This window comes from Pseudophryne corroboree, chromosome 4 (genome assembly GCF_028390025.1).
Source record: "Pseudophryne corroboree isolate aPseCor3 chromosome 4, aPseCor3.hap2, whole genome shotgun sequence".
NCBI lineage: Eukaryota > Metazoa > Chordata > Amphibia > Anura > Myobatrachidae > Pseudophryne > Pseudophryne corroboree.
The window spans coordinates 22,964,472-22,980,779 of NC_086447.1; the positions used below are offsets into that span (position 1 = coordinate 22,964,472).

At 39.9% G+C, this 16,308-nt stretch overlaps 1 non-coding gene across 1 annotated transcript; it reads left to right on the forward strand.

Moving 5' to 3' along the window:
- The first annotated feature begins 13,692 nt into the window (after positions 1-13,692).
- Positions 13,693-13,766, forward strand: TRNAN-AUU (transfer RNA asparagine (anticodon AUU)). The gene has a single exon. It is a non-coding gene; the product is annotated as a tRNA-Asn (tRNA).
- Positions 13,767-16,308: the final 2,542 nt, after the last annotated feature.

Below are 16,308 nucleotides of genomic sequence, written 5' to 3' on the forward strand. Positions count from 1 at the left end.
AGAACCAATTTCGCGGGTTCAACCATGACACCCAACCAGTCAGCTCATTACCTACAGCAGCAAGGGTGAGATTGTGTTTTCGACGAAATTCCCACTTCAATTGGAGAATATCGTCCATCTTTTGGTCTATGACCTCTACCGGATCCTCGGTGCTATTTGTGATATACGTGCAACACTTTATGCCGTACTGTGTTGCCAATGTAACACAATATCCGCCTGTTACTGCTGTAAGATAATTAAGAACCATCCTATGCTGAACTAGTTCTGTTTTATAAGCTTGAAGTTCTCTTCCAGTGTATCTAAACGTGTCATCATACATTTCAGTGATATTATCTAACAAATTGGCGAGTGCGGAAATGTATCTATAATTCATCACTCCCCGAGCGGTACGAGTGAAATCTAACGCTACCAGAACCTGAATCCCGGTGGATTCATGGATAAGATCAGAGGCCGGATGCTCTAGCCTTTCTGACAGTTGTCTTTTAACTCGGTGCTCGTAATGAGTGTGAGTATAAGGAGCTTGGGCACCACGGTGTATGTCCTTCATTTTGTCATGTGTAACAGTCATCACTTCAGGCAATACTTTTCCAATATAACACAATCCTTCAGAGTTTGGGGCAAGCCACTTGTACGCCTTTCTCCCGCATATGAAATATGCATCATCGGGGAGAACATATGGGACGGAGAAGGACATGACCATGTTACAAACCTTCCAGGTGAAATCTCCTGACCCTAATTCTTCCAACTGCTTAATGCACGTATCGGTTTGTACGATATGTGCACAGTATCCTGGTGATACCTCTCCAACTCTAGTAATCCTATTTCCTAAGGTATATCGATACCGGAAAGATTTTCCTCTACTGGCTATGTGGCGTACGAGCTCTGTATCTGTAGGCATTCTATCTGCTCTGTGTGAAAAGGTCATGGTAAGGTTGCTCCATGACACTTCCCAATTTCCCGGTTTTCTGGGATTGGAGATGTTAAAACATAAGAGGGACCTATCCACATGGTATTGGTGGAGCTTCAAACTAGGAGGGCTGGAGATGTTAAACCTCCTGTCCACCGGTCTCCCACCACTTAGCTCAAGTACCTCCCCTAACGTTAAAGGAAATGGTACTAGCCCTGATTTGCTGTGACCCTGAGGTACTTGAGAGCATACCCAACAATCTGTTTGGTTTAACACGTTACCCACTAAGGAGTGATAGTCACTCAATGGATGCCGGTCTATATGGATATTAAAACTAGATTGGCATTTCTTTATGCATCCATCTTCAACCAGATTATCACAGAGCCTACAGATACAATTTTCTTCAGCTAACAATCCATCACAATTTCTTCTATCGGATCGTTTTCTGATACTCGCCTTTGCTTGTTGGTTTGGTTGATCTTGGAAAACTACGCCTCCATCATCATAATCGGAACCCATTCCAGAACCTCTTTCGACCTCTATGGTACTCTCGCCGGAACAGACTGCTCTGGTCAACATCATGGTTAACATCAAAATCCGGATCACAGTCTCTTGGGGCAAGTCCATCTTTGAGGAGGAAATAGAGAAGAATGAGGAGGGGGAAAAAGAAATTTTAAGGGAGAGGGGCTGGGAAGTGGAGAAAAACAATAAAAGGGAGAGGGGAGTCGACAGCTGCTTTCGATCTTCAAGGCTCAGGTGCCGCCTCAATCCTCCTGGAACAGACACTCCAGTGATACAACCTCTACCGTCTGTTCCTTATCGCGGGACTTCTCTGGATCAGCAACCTTTTTGCAGTGGGATGAATGGACCCAAGTCTCTCTCTCAGCAACCTTCAATGCTGTGGTGCTAGTCAATAAGACCTGGTATGGTCCTTCCCATCTATCAATAAGACAACCCGTTGACACGACCTCACCTATCCCTCCGCTAGGGGCTTTCACTAATCTCGTGGGTGTCGCTGTGCCTACTGTGGTCTCTGCTATGGTGGCTGCAAGAGAGAGAGCTGAAATTGTTGCTGAATCGTCTTCTTGATCACACTCCTGAGGAAGGTTCAAAACAGGGTACATCTTGCACGGGTTAATACTTGCATGAGTTATTTGGTTAACATCATTAACATTTACAGGGTTACTAAGAGTTTGTGTTTTACAACCCAGTGCGTTTCTCTCCGCAATCAACTTCTCTCCTGCAATGTATGGTGGAGGAGGAGCTGTGGCAATCAACTTCCTGACTGCCCCAGATCCTGCCGCCAGAGCCAAACCTCTCTGTATCTCACCTTCCTGGTGCCATAACTGTAAACAATCATGATGTTGAATTCGTCTCTTTGTTGATTTTACGAGACATATCCTCCTCCTTAAATTTTGTAACACTTCTGGACTAAAGCTACCTATTCTTGGGAACTTGTCCCTGTCTTGTACAGTCATTCTCTCCCATTCATCACATAAAGATTCGGTGTGAATTCCATATTTTTCACACATTACATATCGTGCCGACCCAACTGGTCGGTTCACAGAATCAACCTGAACCAGGGTTGATCGCCCCCTACCTGAACAAATGGCCCCCATAATCTGCAGGCGTTGCTTATTCCTCCTTGAATATCAAGGCTTTCAGCGAACCCTTACAAACAAACCAAGATGTCCTTGGGCAGGCCGGCGGTGGTGGTTTATCAAGTACCCCACTTACTTCTCGCCCACGTTGGCCTGTGCTGCAATCACTGTAGCCAGAGCTGCTGGACCCAACCTAGGGCCCCTGTGAACCTTTAGTTTACTGGAACATATGAGGGTTACCCGCAGGACACTTACTCTTTCCAGTAAAGTTGGGGTTGTTAGATAGTTCCTGAGTGACCAGCGAACTTCCCTTCCAAAAAATAAAAAATTACACAAATCACGTCAGAATGTACAGATAGCGTTTGTGACCACTTTACTCTAATGGTATTAGGTCAGATTACTAACTACTGCACACAATAACGTGCGGTCCAATCGTTCAGTATACGAGCACTACTTGTCATGTACTGAAAGATCAATGGAATCTATGTTTCCGGCTGCGATTCCTTCAGCCAGAGCTTGTATGGCCTATATGGGTTCTGCACCAACACCCCAGGCGTTGTGCCACTGGACTTTTATAGCGGACCTTTTACCTTACGACCTCCTGGTCTTGTTACCTTATGACCTCCTGGTCTTGTTACCTTATGGTCCGCTATACTCTAATGCTCAAATATTATTTAACCAGGGATGCCTCCCTAGCCACCGTATATGTCACTTACACGTATGTCCCTTGACGAGTACCCGGCTTTCCTTTTGGTTCCACCTTAAAGTTATATAAACTTTTGTATACAAAACACACTCACTCAACACAAGTACACTTTTGTTTCTATATCTATTTCTGCGCAGAAATTGTCTTTAGGCCAAAAGTGTTACCAATTAGGAGCAGGATCTGCTAAACTAAATTTCAGATTTTCCAAAAATAGATTTGCGTTATTTACCGCTTCGCGTTATCTACCGCTGTGCGTTAATTATCGCCTTTGCGTTACTTATCGCTTTGCGCTAATTCAACTTTTCGTGACTTGAGCTACGTTGCGTAACCAGATGCTACGTTGCGTAATGTACGCTGCGTGCGTCTGCCTTTTGGATTGCGTACGCTAGTCTTTGTTAGCGACACGTGTACGCAATGCAAAGGATCCACCGTAACACAATATATTTTTATCAATGTAAATGATCCCTGATCATCTACCGCAATCCACACTGACTGCCTTGTATCTCAGACAAACCGTGTGTTTGTTCTATACTTTAACTATCACCTCTACTATTAAATAACAGCAAATCTCTTTTTAGCACTTTCTATCAACTATAAAATTGGCAAACAGGAATAGTGATATACGAAAAATGAAACAGAAATGCAGATATATGTATGCGTGCGTGTATACGCAAGACAGAAGAGAAATAAAAGTTTTAAAAGACACAAGCGTTTTGTTCTTACTTCCGGTTACCGGGTTCCTTCAGCACTCTTTATCTAAGCGAAGCAGACGCTTATCCCGTCAGCACTGTGAGACAACCTCCCACCCTTTGCTGGAGGGATAATGTCTGCTGATCTACCTAGTGCAGATGTGAGAAGTATAGGACGAGCCCGCAATTGACAATGCTAAATTCCTTTGTCGTATAAACAACCCTTTATGAAGCTAAGAACACTGTACGCTGTTTACTTAAGAAGTACCGTAATGGTACGCTATCTGCGTAGCGATCGCTCAGCCGTAGGTGAGACGCTCAAGCGTCACGTTCGCTCACGGCCCAGTGATCACAGGACACGTTATTGGTTATGTCTAGGGGAATGATTCGCTGTAGCGTAGCATACGCTCGAGACCACGAGGAGGTCACCAGCGATGCAGACGCTCACAACACTATACCTTTATGATAAAACCTTATACCAATGAAATACACTGAATACCTTAATGTGAGTACAGGGTGTAAGTGCAACCTTGTGTAACCTGACTAACTACAAAGCTGCTTGAGCGTCACCGACGCTCAAGTGAACACTTAACACTATAGAAAATACACAGATACTGGTTTAGGTTCCAAGGCCTATTAACTGTATTATATCTAATATACTTGTAAAAGGGGATAACAGTACAAATGATACACTACAATATAACAGAGACTTCCTAACCACAGAACTAAACAATAAATACAAAAGGACAATACTACTCTGACCTAAATGAAATACAATACAATACTATCTAATACAATACAATACTATCTAATACAATACAATACTAGCCTAGTCTAGGGGAGATATGAGAGAACAGACCAGAGAGAGAGAGAGAGAGAGATGAGATGAGAGAAATTGGCTCACAGAAAGACAATGATAACGGAGAGAAACTTACGCACAAAGGGTATGATCGCCTGCGCCTCGATATCCAGCTCCCGGCTATCAGCAGATAACCGTTGATGAGAGAGTGAGAGCTGGATGTGGTCGGTCTGCCTATTTATGCCCCACACACAATGCAATCTCCTGGTCCTACAATCCCATTGTCCATTGGCCGAAGGAATTCGGCCCTGCATCATAACAAAAGGTCATAGGGTGATTCATACAGGTGGGCTGTGACGATTTCCAACAGCTCAGGTGGGTGGGAAACTGGGTTTCCCGCCGCATACCTGAGTATGTGTAATTAATAGAAATGGACATAAACTTCTTATGTCCATAACTATTCGCACGAGCGATTAATACGCTCCAAACCAACACCGGAATATTGCTAATTAAATACTCTTCCGATGGGTACCAAACACTGCTGTATGATTCCTGTTAGACCCTTTGTACGATATAAAGAGGGATTCCTCAGCTCTGGGACATTGTATTTTAACCAAACTTTCAGAATCTATCAAAGGGACCATGATCTATAAACTACATTAATTGTGAACATTTGTAACGAATGAGTCGCACGCTACGACTACATAAACTCTACCGTAAATACGCATACCGCGCCTGCGAGTGCACGTTATTGCGGGTATGCGAATCCACGGGAGAGCGCATGCACGCGCAGCGCGGACCAGTGTGCGGTGCAAATATGGCAACGTGCATTGAGACATTTTTCTGACTTTGACAATAGTATACTGTGTCTCTCTCTTCTCTAAACGGAGAGGACGCCAGCCACGTCCTCTCCCTATGACTCTATAAATATCACTTCAGCAAGTAGTATAGTAGTATACAGTATAGTAGTACTCCTACTAATAATGCTCCCCAAAATACTGTGTCTCTCTCTTCTCTAAACGGAGAGGACGCCAGCCACGTCCTCTCCCTATGACTCTATAAATATCACTTCAGCAAGTAGTAGAGTAGTATACAGTATAGTAGTACTCCTCCTAATAATGCTCCCCAAAATACTGTGTCTGAGTAGTATACAGTATAGTAGTACTCCTCCTAATAATGCTCCCCAAAATACTGTGTCTCTCTCTTCTCTAAACGGAGAGGACGCCAGCCACGTCCTCTCCCTATGACTCTATAAATATCACTTCAGCAAGTAGTAGAGTAGTATACAGTATAGTAGTACTCCTCCTAATAATGCTCCCCAAAATAGTATACTGTGTCTCTCTCTTCTCTAAACGGAGAGGACGCCAGCCACGTCCTCTCCCTATGACTCTATAAATATCACTTCAGCAAGTAGTATAGTAGTATACAGTATAGTAGTACTCCTCCTAATAATGCTCCCCAAAATACTGTGTCTCTCTCTTCTCTAAACGGAGAGGACGCCAGCCACGTCCTCTCCCTATGACTCTATAAATATCACTTCAGCAAGTAGTAGAGTAGTATACAGTATAGTAGTACTCCTCCTAATAATGCTCCCCAAAATACTGTGTCTGAGTAGTATACAGTATAGTAGTACTCCTCCTAATAATGCTCCCCAAAATACTGTGTCTCTCTCTTCTCTAAACGGAGAGGACGCCAGCCACGTCCTCTCCCTATGACTCTATAAATATCACTTCAGCAAGTAGTAGAGTAGTATACAGTATAGTAGTACTCCTCCTAATAATGCTCCCCAAAATACTGTGTCTCTCTCTTCTCTAAACGGAGAGGACGCCAGCCACGTCCTCTCCCTATGACTCTATAAATATCACTTCAGCAAGTAGTAGAGTAGTATACAGTATAGTAGTACTCCTCCTAATAATGCTCCCCAAAATAGTATACTGTGTCTCTCTCTTCTCTAAACGGAGAGGACGCCAGCCACGTCCTCTCCCTATGACTCTATAAATATCACTTCAGCAAGTAGTATAGTAGTATACAGTATAGTAGTACTCCTCCTAATAATGCTCCCCAAAATACTGTGTCTCTCTCTTCTCTAAACGGAGAGGACGCCAGCCACGTCCTCTCCCTATGACTCTGTAAATATCACTTCAGCAAGTAGTAGAGTAGTATACAGTATAGTAGTACTCCTCCTAATAATGCTCCCCAAAATACTGTGTCTCTCTCTTCTCTAAACGGAGAGGACGCCAGCCACGTCCTCTCCCTATGACTCTATAAATATCACTTCAGCAAGTAGTAGAGTAGTATACAGTATAGTAGTACTCCTCCTAATAATGCTCCCCAAAATACTGTGTCTCTCTCTTCTCTAAACGGAGAGGACGCCAGCCACGTCCTCTCCCTATGACTCTATAAATATCACTTCAGCAAGTAGTAGAGTAGTATACAGTATAGTAGTACTCCTCCTAATAATGCTCCCCAAAATACTGTGTCTGAGTAGTATACAGTATAGTAGTACTCCTCCTAATAATGCTCCCCAAAATACTGTGTCTCTCTCTTCTCTAAACGGAGAGGACGCCAGCCACGTCCTCTCCCTATGACTCTATAAATATCACTTCAGCAAGTAGTATAGTAGTATACAGTATAGTAGTACTCCTCCTAATAATGCTCCCCAAAATAGTATACTGTGTCTCTCTCTTCTCTAAACGGAGAGGACGCCAGCCATGTCCTCTCCCTATGACTCTATAAATATCACTTCAGCAAGTAGTAGAGTAGTATACAGTATAGTAGTACTCCTCCTAATAATGCTCCCCAAAATACTGTGTCTCTCTCTTCTCTAAACGGAGAGGACGCCAGCCACGTCCTCTCCCTATGACTCTCAATGCACATGTGAAAATGGCGGCGACGCGCGGCTCCTTATATAGAATCCGAGTCTCGCGAGAATCCGACAGCGGGATGATGACGTTCGGGCGTGCTCGGGTTAACCGAGCAAGGCGGGAGGATCTGAACCTGCTCGGACCCGTGGAAAAAAGCTGAAGTTCGGGCGGGTTCGGATTCAGAGGAACCGAACCCGCTCATCACTACTTTTTAACCTTTTTCTAGGAAACTTTCTAGATTAATGCTTTTTAGCCTTTGTCAGTACATGCTTTTCCAATGTGTCTCTTTGGCGCAATTGGTTAGTGTATTTGGCTATTAACCAAAAGGTTGGTGGTTCAATCCCACCCAGGAATGTAATTGACCTTGTTATCAAATTTTGGTGAACTTTAAGTAGACAAGTCAAAATTTCAAACCACCTCTTATAGTGTAGGGTACCTAGCCTTCTCTGATGCAATCAGAGTTAGATTTGATTAAGTCATTTTATAAAAAACAGTTAGGAAGCACAATTTAGCATGGGGTTGCAGAGAAAAAAAATTATGCAGGCAGAGAAATCCAATTGAGTGATTAATCAGCTCTCCATTTTCTGGCTTTATTTTTATGCTAACAAATTTGCTCTCTGAAAAGTGTCCACAAAGCCAAGTCTCTGATTAACTGCTTTGTAGGAATGGTTTTTCACCTATTACTGATTAAAACTTGCTTCATTGGAAAGGCAGCAAGATGCATCCTCATTACAATGTCCATTGAAATAATACAGGTTGACACCAGGAAACATAAACCTCACTGCATCCTTGCTGCTTTCTCAAGTGGGAATCTGTTTAATGTGAAAACCAGGTGATATCTAATCAGCACACAGGTAAGGAGTTAAGAAAATCTTTCTTTTAGGGTGAAGATGTTTATCACAAAATCATTGCCCCAATGCATCATTGAAATTCAAGCTGGAAAGATGATTTTGAAATATCAATTGTACATTTTGCATTGCTCTTCTGGTGACAATGTAGCTTGTTTTTGTCAATTACCATTTCTGTAATAGGGTAAAGAAAATTAAGTGGATTTCTGAAAGAAAACAATGCTGTCAATATAATATTAAAACAAATTAAAATGTTAAAAGTTATTGTACTTTAAGTAAAAATAAAAGAGCCAAAACATCAATCCCAGTTTTATAAGAATTTAATTAACACAAAAATAATTGCACATAGCAGAGGATGGTTTCGATCCATCGACCTCTGTGTTACGGGCACATCACGCTTCCGCTGCGCCACTCTGCTGCTCATGTATGTGTAAGAGATCCTGAAGTACTCACTCATCATGGGAAAGTACCAATGTGTTTCTTCGTTGTTCAATGGAAGAAAAATCTTGCAAAACTCTCCAGATTATTGCCTTTTTAACCTTTTTCTAGGAAACTTTCTAGATGAATGCTTTTTAGCCTTTGTCAGTACATGCTTTTGCAAGCTGTATCTGTGGTGCAATCGGTTAGCGCTTTCGGCTGTTATCCGAAAGGTTGGTGGTTCAATGCCACCCAGGGACGTAATTGACCTTCTGATCGAATTTTTGTGATCTTTAAGTAGACAAGTCAAAATTTCAAACCACCTCTTGTAGTGTAGGGTACCTGGCCTTTTCTGATGCAATCAGAGTTAGATTTGATTAAGTCATTTTATAAAAAACAGTTAGGAAGCACAATTTAGCATGGGGTTGCAGAGAAAAAAAAATATGCAGGCAGAGAAATCCAATTGAGTGATTAATCAGCTCTCCATTTTCTGGCTTTATTTTTATGCTAACACATTTGCTCTCTGAAAAGTGTCCACAAAACCAAGTCTCTGATTAACACCTTTGTAGGAATGGTTTTTCACCTATTACTGATTAAAACTTGCTTCATTGGAAAGGCAGCAAGAAGCATCCTCATTACAATGTCCACTGAAATAATACAGGTTGACACCAGGAAACATAAACCTCACTGCATCCTTGCTGCTTTCTCAAGTGGGAATCTGTTTAATGTGAAAACCAGGTGATATCTAATCAGCACACAGGTAAGGAGTTTAGAAAATCTTTCTTTAAGGGTGAAGATGTTTCTCACAAAATCGTTGCCCCAATGCATCATTGAAATTCAAGCTGGAAAGATGATTTTGAAATATCAATTGTACATTTTGCATTGCTCTTCTGGTGACAATGTAGCTTGTTTTTGTCAATTACCATTTCTGTAATAGGGTAAAGAAAATTAAGTGGATTTCTGAAAGAAAACAATGCTGTCAATATACTATTAAAACAAATTAAAATGTTAAAAGTTATTGTACTTTAAGTAAAAATAAAAGAGTCAAAATATCAATCCCAGTTTTGGAAGAATTTAATTAACAAAAAAATAAGTGCACATAGCAGAGGATGGTTTCGATCCATCGACCTCTGGGTTATGGGCCCAGCACGCTTCCGCTGCACCACTCTGCTGCTCATGTAAGTATCAGAGATCCTGAAGTACTCACTCATCATGGGAAAGTACCAATGTGTTTCTTCGTTGGTCAATGGAAGAAAAATCTTGCAAAACTCTCCAGATTATTGCCTTTTTAACCTTTTTCTAGGAAACTTTCTAGATGAATGCTTTTTAGCCTTTGTCAGTACATGCTTTTGCAAGCTGTCTCTGTGGCACAATCGGTTAGCGTGTACAGCTGTTAACCAAAAGGTTGGTGGTTCAATCCCAACCAGTGACATAATTGAACTTGTGATCAAATTTTGGTGATATTTATGTAGACAAGTCAAAATTTCAAACCACATCTTATAGGGTAGGGTACCTGGTCTTCTCTGATGCAATCAGAGTCAGATTTAATTAAGTCATTTTATAAAAAACAGGAAGCACAATTTAGCATGGGGTTGCAGAGAAAAAAAAAATATGCAGGCAGAGAAATCCAATTGAGTGATTAATCAGCTCTCCATTTTCTGGCTTTATTTTTATGATAACACATTTGCTCTCTGAAAAGTGTCCACAAAGCCAAGTCTCTGATTAACACCTTTGTAGGAATGGTTTTTCACCTATTACTGATTAAAACTTGCTTCATTGGAAAGGCAGCAAGATGCATCCTCATTACATTGTCCACTGAAATAATACAGGTTGACACCAGGAAACATAAACCTCACTGCATCCTTGCTGCTTTCTCAAGTGGGAATCTGTTTAATGTGAAAACCAGGTGATATCTAATCAGCACACAGGTAAGGAGTTAAGAAATTCTTTCTTTAAGGGTGAAGATGTTTCTCACAAAATCGTTGCCCCAATACATCATTGAAATTCAAGCTGGAAAGATGATTTTGAAATATCAATTGTACATTTTGCATTGCTCTTCTGGTGACAATGTAGCTTGTTTTTGTCAATTACCATTTCTGTAATAGGGTAAAGAAAATTAAGTGGATTTCTGAAAGAAAACAATGCTGTCAATATACTATTAAAACAAATTAAAATGTTAAAAGTTATTGTACTTTAAGTAAAAATAAAAGAGTCGAAATATCAATCCCAGTTTTGGAAGAATTTAATTAACCAAAAAATAAGTGCACATAGCAGAGGATGGTTTAGATCCATTGATCTCTGGGTTATGGGCCCAGCACACTTCCACTGCGCCTCTCTGCTGCTCATGTAATTGTAAGAGATCCTGAAGTACTCACTCATCATTGGAAAGTACCAATGTGTTTCTTCGTTGTCAATGGAAGACAAATCTTGCAAAACTCTCCAGATTATTGCCTTTTTAACCTTTTTCTAGGAAACTTTCTAGATTAATGCTTTTTAGCCTTTGTCAGTACAAGCTTTTGCAAGCTGTCTCTGTGGCGCAATCGGTTAGCTTGTTCGACTGTCAACCGAACGGTTGGTGGTTCAATGCCACCCAGGGATGTAATTGACCTTCTGATCGAATTTTGGTGATCTTTAAGTAGACAAGTCAAAATTTCAAACCACCTCTTGTAGTGTAGGGTACCTGGCCTTTTCTGATGCAATCAGAGTTAGATTTGATTAAGTCATTTTATAAAAAACAGTTAGGAAGCACAATTTAGCATGGGGTTGCAGAGAAAAAAAAATATGCAGGCAGAGAAATCCAATTGAGTGATTAATCAGCTCTCCATTTTCTGGCTTTATTTTTATGCTAACACATTTGCTCTCTGAAAAGTGTCCACAAAGCCAAGTCTCTGATTAACACCTTTGTAGGAATGGTTTTTCACCTATTACTGATTAAAACTTGCTTCATTGGAAAGGCAGCAAGAAGCATCCTCATTACAATGTCCATTGAAATAATACAGGTTGACACCAGGAAACATAAACCTCACTGCATCCTTGCTGCTTTCTCAAGTGGGAATCTGTTTAATGTGAAAACCAGGTGATATCTAATCAGCACACAGGTAAGGAGTTTAGAAAATCTTTCTTTAAGGGTGAAGATGTTTCTCACAAAATCGTTGCCCCAATGCATCATTGAAATTCAAGCTGGAAAGATGATTTTGAAACATCAATTGTACATTTTGCATTGCTCTTCTGGTGACAATGTAGCTTGTTTTTGTCAATTACCATTTCTGTAATAGGGTAAAGAAAATTAAGTGGATTTCTGAAAGAAAACAATGCTGTCAATATACTATTAAAACAAATTAAAATGTTAAAAGTTATTGTACTTTAAGTAAAAATAAAAGAGTCGAAATATCAATCCCAGTTTTGGAAGAATTTAATTAACCAAAAAATAAGTGCACATAGCAGAGGATGGTTTAGATCCATTGATCTCTGGGTTATGGGCCCAGCACACTTCCACTGCGCCTCTCTGCTGCTCATGTAATTGTAAGAGATCCTGAAGTACTCACTCATCATTGGAAAGTACCAATGTGTTTCTTCGTTGTCAATGGATGACAAATCTTGCAAAACTCTCCAGATTATTGCCTTTTTAACCTTTTTCTAGGAAACTTTCTAGATTAATGCTTTTTAGCCTTTGTCAGTACAAGCTTTTGCAAGCTGTCTCTGTGGCGCAATCGGTTAGCTTGTTCGACTGTCAACCGAAAGGTTGGTGGTTCAATGCCACCCAGGGATGTAATTGACCTTCTGATCGAATTTTGGTGATCTTTAAGTAGACAAGTCAAAATTTCAAACCACCTCTTGTAGTGTAGGGTACCTGGCCTTTTCTGATGCAATCAGAGTTAGATTTGATTAAGTCATTTTATAAAAAACAGTTAGGAAGCACAATTTAGCATGGGGTTGCAGAGAAAAAAAAATATGCAGGCAGAGAAATCCAATTGAGTGATTAATCAGCTCTCCATTTTCTGGCTTTATTTTTATGCTAACACATTTGCTCTCTGAAAAGTGTCCACAAAGCCAAGTCTCTGATTAACACCTTTGTAGGAATGGTTTTTCACCTATTACTGATTAAAACTTGCTTCATTGGAAAGGCAGCAAGAAGCATCCTCATTACAATGTCCATTGAAATAATACAGGTTGACACCAGGAAACATAAACCTCACTGCATCCTTGCTGCTTTCTCAAGTGGGAATCTGTTTAATGTGAAAACCAGGTGATATCTAATCAGCACACAGGTAAGGAGTTTAGAAAATCTTTCTTTAAGGGTGAAGATGTTTCTCACAAAATCGTTGCCCCAATGCATCATTGAAATTCAAGCTGGAAAGATGATTTTGAAATATCAATTGTACATTTTGCATTGCTCTTCTGATGACAATGTAGCTTGTTTTTGTCAATTACCATTTCTGTAATAGGGTAAAGAAAATTAAGTGGATTTCTGAAAGAAAACAATGCTGTCAATATAATATTAAAAAAAAATGTTAAAAATGATTGTACTTTAAGTAAAAATAAAAGAGTCAAAATATCAATCCCAGTTTTGGAAGAATTTAATTAACAAAAAAATAAGTGCACATAGCAGAGGATGGTTTCGATCCATCAACCTCTGGGTTATGGGCCCAGCACGCTTCCGCTGCGCCATTCTGCTGCTCATGTAAGTTTCAGAGATCCTGAAGTACTCACTCATCATGGGAAAGTACCAATGTGTTTCTTCGTTGGTCAATGGAAGAAAAATCTTGCAAAACTCTCCAGATTATTGCCTTTTTAACCTTTTTCTAGGAAACTTTCTAGATGAATGCTTTTTAGCCTTTGTCAGTACATGCTTTTCCAATGTGTCTCTTTGGCGCAATTGGTTAGCGCATTTGGCTATTAACCAAAAGGTTGGTGGTTCAATCCCACCCAGGGACGTAATTGACCTTCTGATCGAATTTTGGTGATCTTTAAGTAGACAAGTCAAAATTTCAAACCACCTCTTATAGTGTAGGGTACCTAGCCTTCTCTGATGCAATCAGAGTTAGATTTGATTAAGTCATTTTATAAAAAACAGTTAGGAAGCACAATTTAGCATGGGGTTGCAGAGAAAAATAATTATGCAGGCAGAGAAATCCAATTGAGTGATTAATCAGCTCTCCATTTTCTGGCTTTATTTTTTTGCTAACAAATTTGCTCTCTGAAAAGTGTCCACAAAGCCAAGTCTCTGATTAACTGCTTTGTAGGAATGGTTTTTCACCTATTACTGATTAAAACTTGCTTCATTGGAAAGGCAGCAAGATGCATCCTCATTACAATGTCCATTGAAATAATACAGGTTGACACCAGGAAACATAAACCTCACTGCATCCTTGCTGCTTTCTCAAGTGGGAATCTGTTTAATGTGAAAACCAGGTGATATCTAATCAGCACACAGGTAAGGAGTTAAGAAAATCTTTCTTTAAGGGTAAAGATGTTTCTCACAAAATCGTTGCCCCAATGCATCATTGAAATTCAAGCTGGAAAGATGATTTTGAAATATCAATTGTACATTTTGCATTGCTCTTCTGGTGACAATGTAGCTTATTTTTGTCAATTACCATTTCTGTAATAGGGTAAAGAAAATTAAGTGGATTTCTGAAAGAAAACAATGCTGTCAATATACTATTAAAACAAATTAAAATGATAAAAGTTATTGTACTTTAAGTAAAAATAAAAGAGCCAAAACATCAATCCCAGTTTTATAAGAATTTAATTAACAAAAAAACAAGTGCACATAGCAGAGGATGGTTTCGATCCAACGACCTCTGGGTTATGGGCCCAGCACGATTCTGCTGTGCCACTCTGCTGCTAATGTAAGTGTAAGAGATCCTGAAGTACTCACTCATAATGGGAAAGTACCAATGTGTTTCTTCGTTGTTCAATGGAATAAAAATCTTGCAAAACTCTACAGATTATTGCCTTTTTAACCTTTTTCTAGGAAACTTTCTAGATGAATGCTTTTTAGCCTTTGTCAGTACATGCTTTTCCAATGTGTCTCTTTCGCGCAATTGGTTAGCGCATTTGGCTATTAACCAAAAGGTTGGTGGTTCAATCCCACCCAGGGATGTAATTGACCTTCTGATCGAATTTTGGTGATCTTTAAGTAGACAAGTCAAAATTTCAAGCCACCTCTTATAGTGTAGGGTACCTAGCCTTCTCTGATGCAATCAGAGTTAGATTTGATTAAGTCATTTTATAAAAAAACAGTTAGGAAGCACAATTTAGCATGGGGTTGCAGAGAAAAATAATTATGCAGGCAGAGAAATCCAATTGAGTGATTAATCAGCTCTCCATTTTCTGGCTTTATTTTTATGCTAACACATTTGCTCTCTGAAAAGTGTCCACAAAGCCAAGTCTCTGATTAACACCTTTGTAGGAATGGTTTTTCACCTATTACTGATTAAAACTTGCTTCATTGGAAAGGCAGCAAGAAGCATCCTCATTACAATGTCCACTGAAATAATACAGGTTGACACCAGGAAACATAAACCTCACTGCATCCTTGCTGCTTTCTCAAGTGGGAATCTGTTTAATGTGAAAACCAGGTGATATCTAATCAGCACACAGGTAAGGAGTTAAGAAATTCTTTCTTTAAGGGTGAAGATGTTTCTCACAAAATCGTTGCCCCAATACATCATTGAAATTCAAGCTGGAAAGATGGTTTTGAAATATCAATTGTACATTTTGCATTGCTCTTCTGGTGACAATGTAGCTTGTTTTTGTCAATTACCATTTCTGTAATAGGGTAAAGAAAATTAAGTGGATTTCTGAAAGAAAACAATGCTGTCAATATACTATTAAAACAAATTAAAATGTTAAAAGTTATTGTACTTTAAGTAAAAATAAAAGAGCCAAAACATCAATCCCAGTTTTATAAGAATTTAATTAACAAAAAAATAAATGCACATAGCAGAAGATGGTTTCGATCCATCGACCTCTGTGTTACGGGCCCAGCACGCTTCCGCTGCGCCACTCCGCTGCTCGTGTAAGTGTCAGAGATCCTGAAGTACTCACTCATCATGGGAAAGTACCAATGTGTTTCTTCGTTGTTCAATGGAAGAAAAATCTTGCAAAACTCTCCAGATTATTGCCTTTTTAACCTTTTTCTAGGAAACTTTCTAGATGAATGCTTTTTAGCCTTTGTCAGTACATGCTTTTCCAAAGTGTCTCTTTCGCGCAATTGGTTAGCGCATTTGGCTATTAACCAAAAGGTTGGTGGTTCAATCCCACCCAGGGATGTAATTGACCTTCTGATCGAATTTTGGTGATCTTTAAGTAGACAAGTCAAAATTTCAAGCCACCTCTTATAGTGTAGGGTACCTGGCCTTCTCTGATGCAATCAGAGTTAGATTTGATTAAGTCATTTTATAAAAAAACAGTTAGGAAGCACAATTTAGCATGGGGTTGCAGAGAAAAATAATTATGCAGGCAGAGAAAT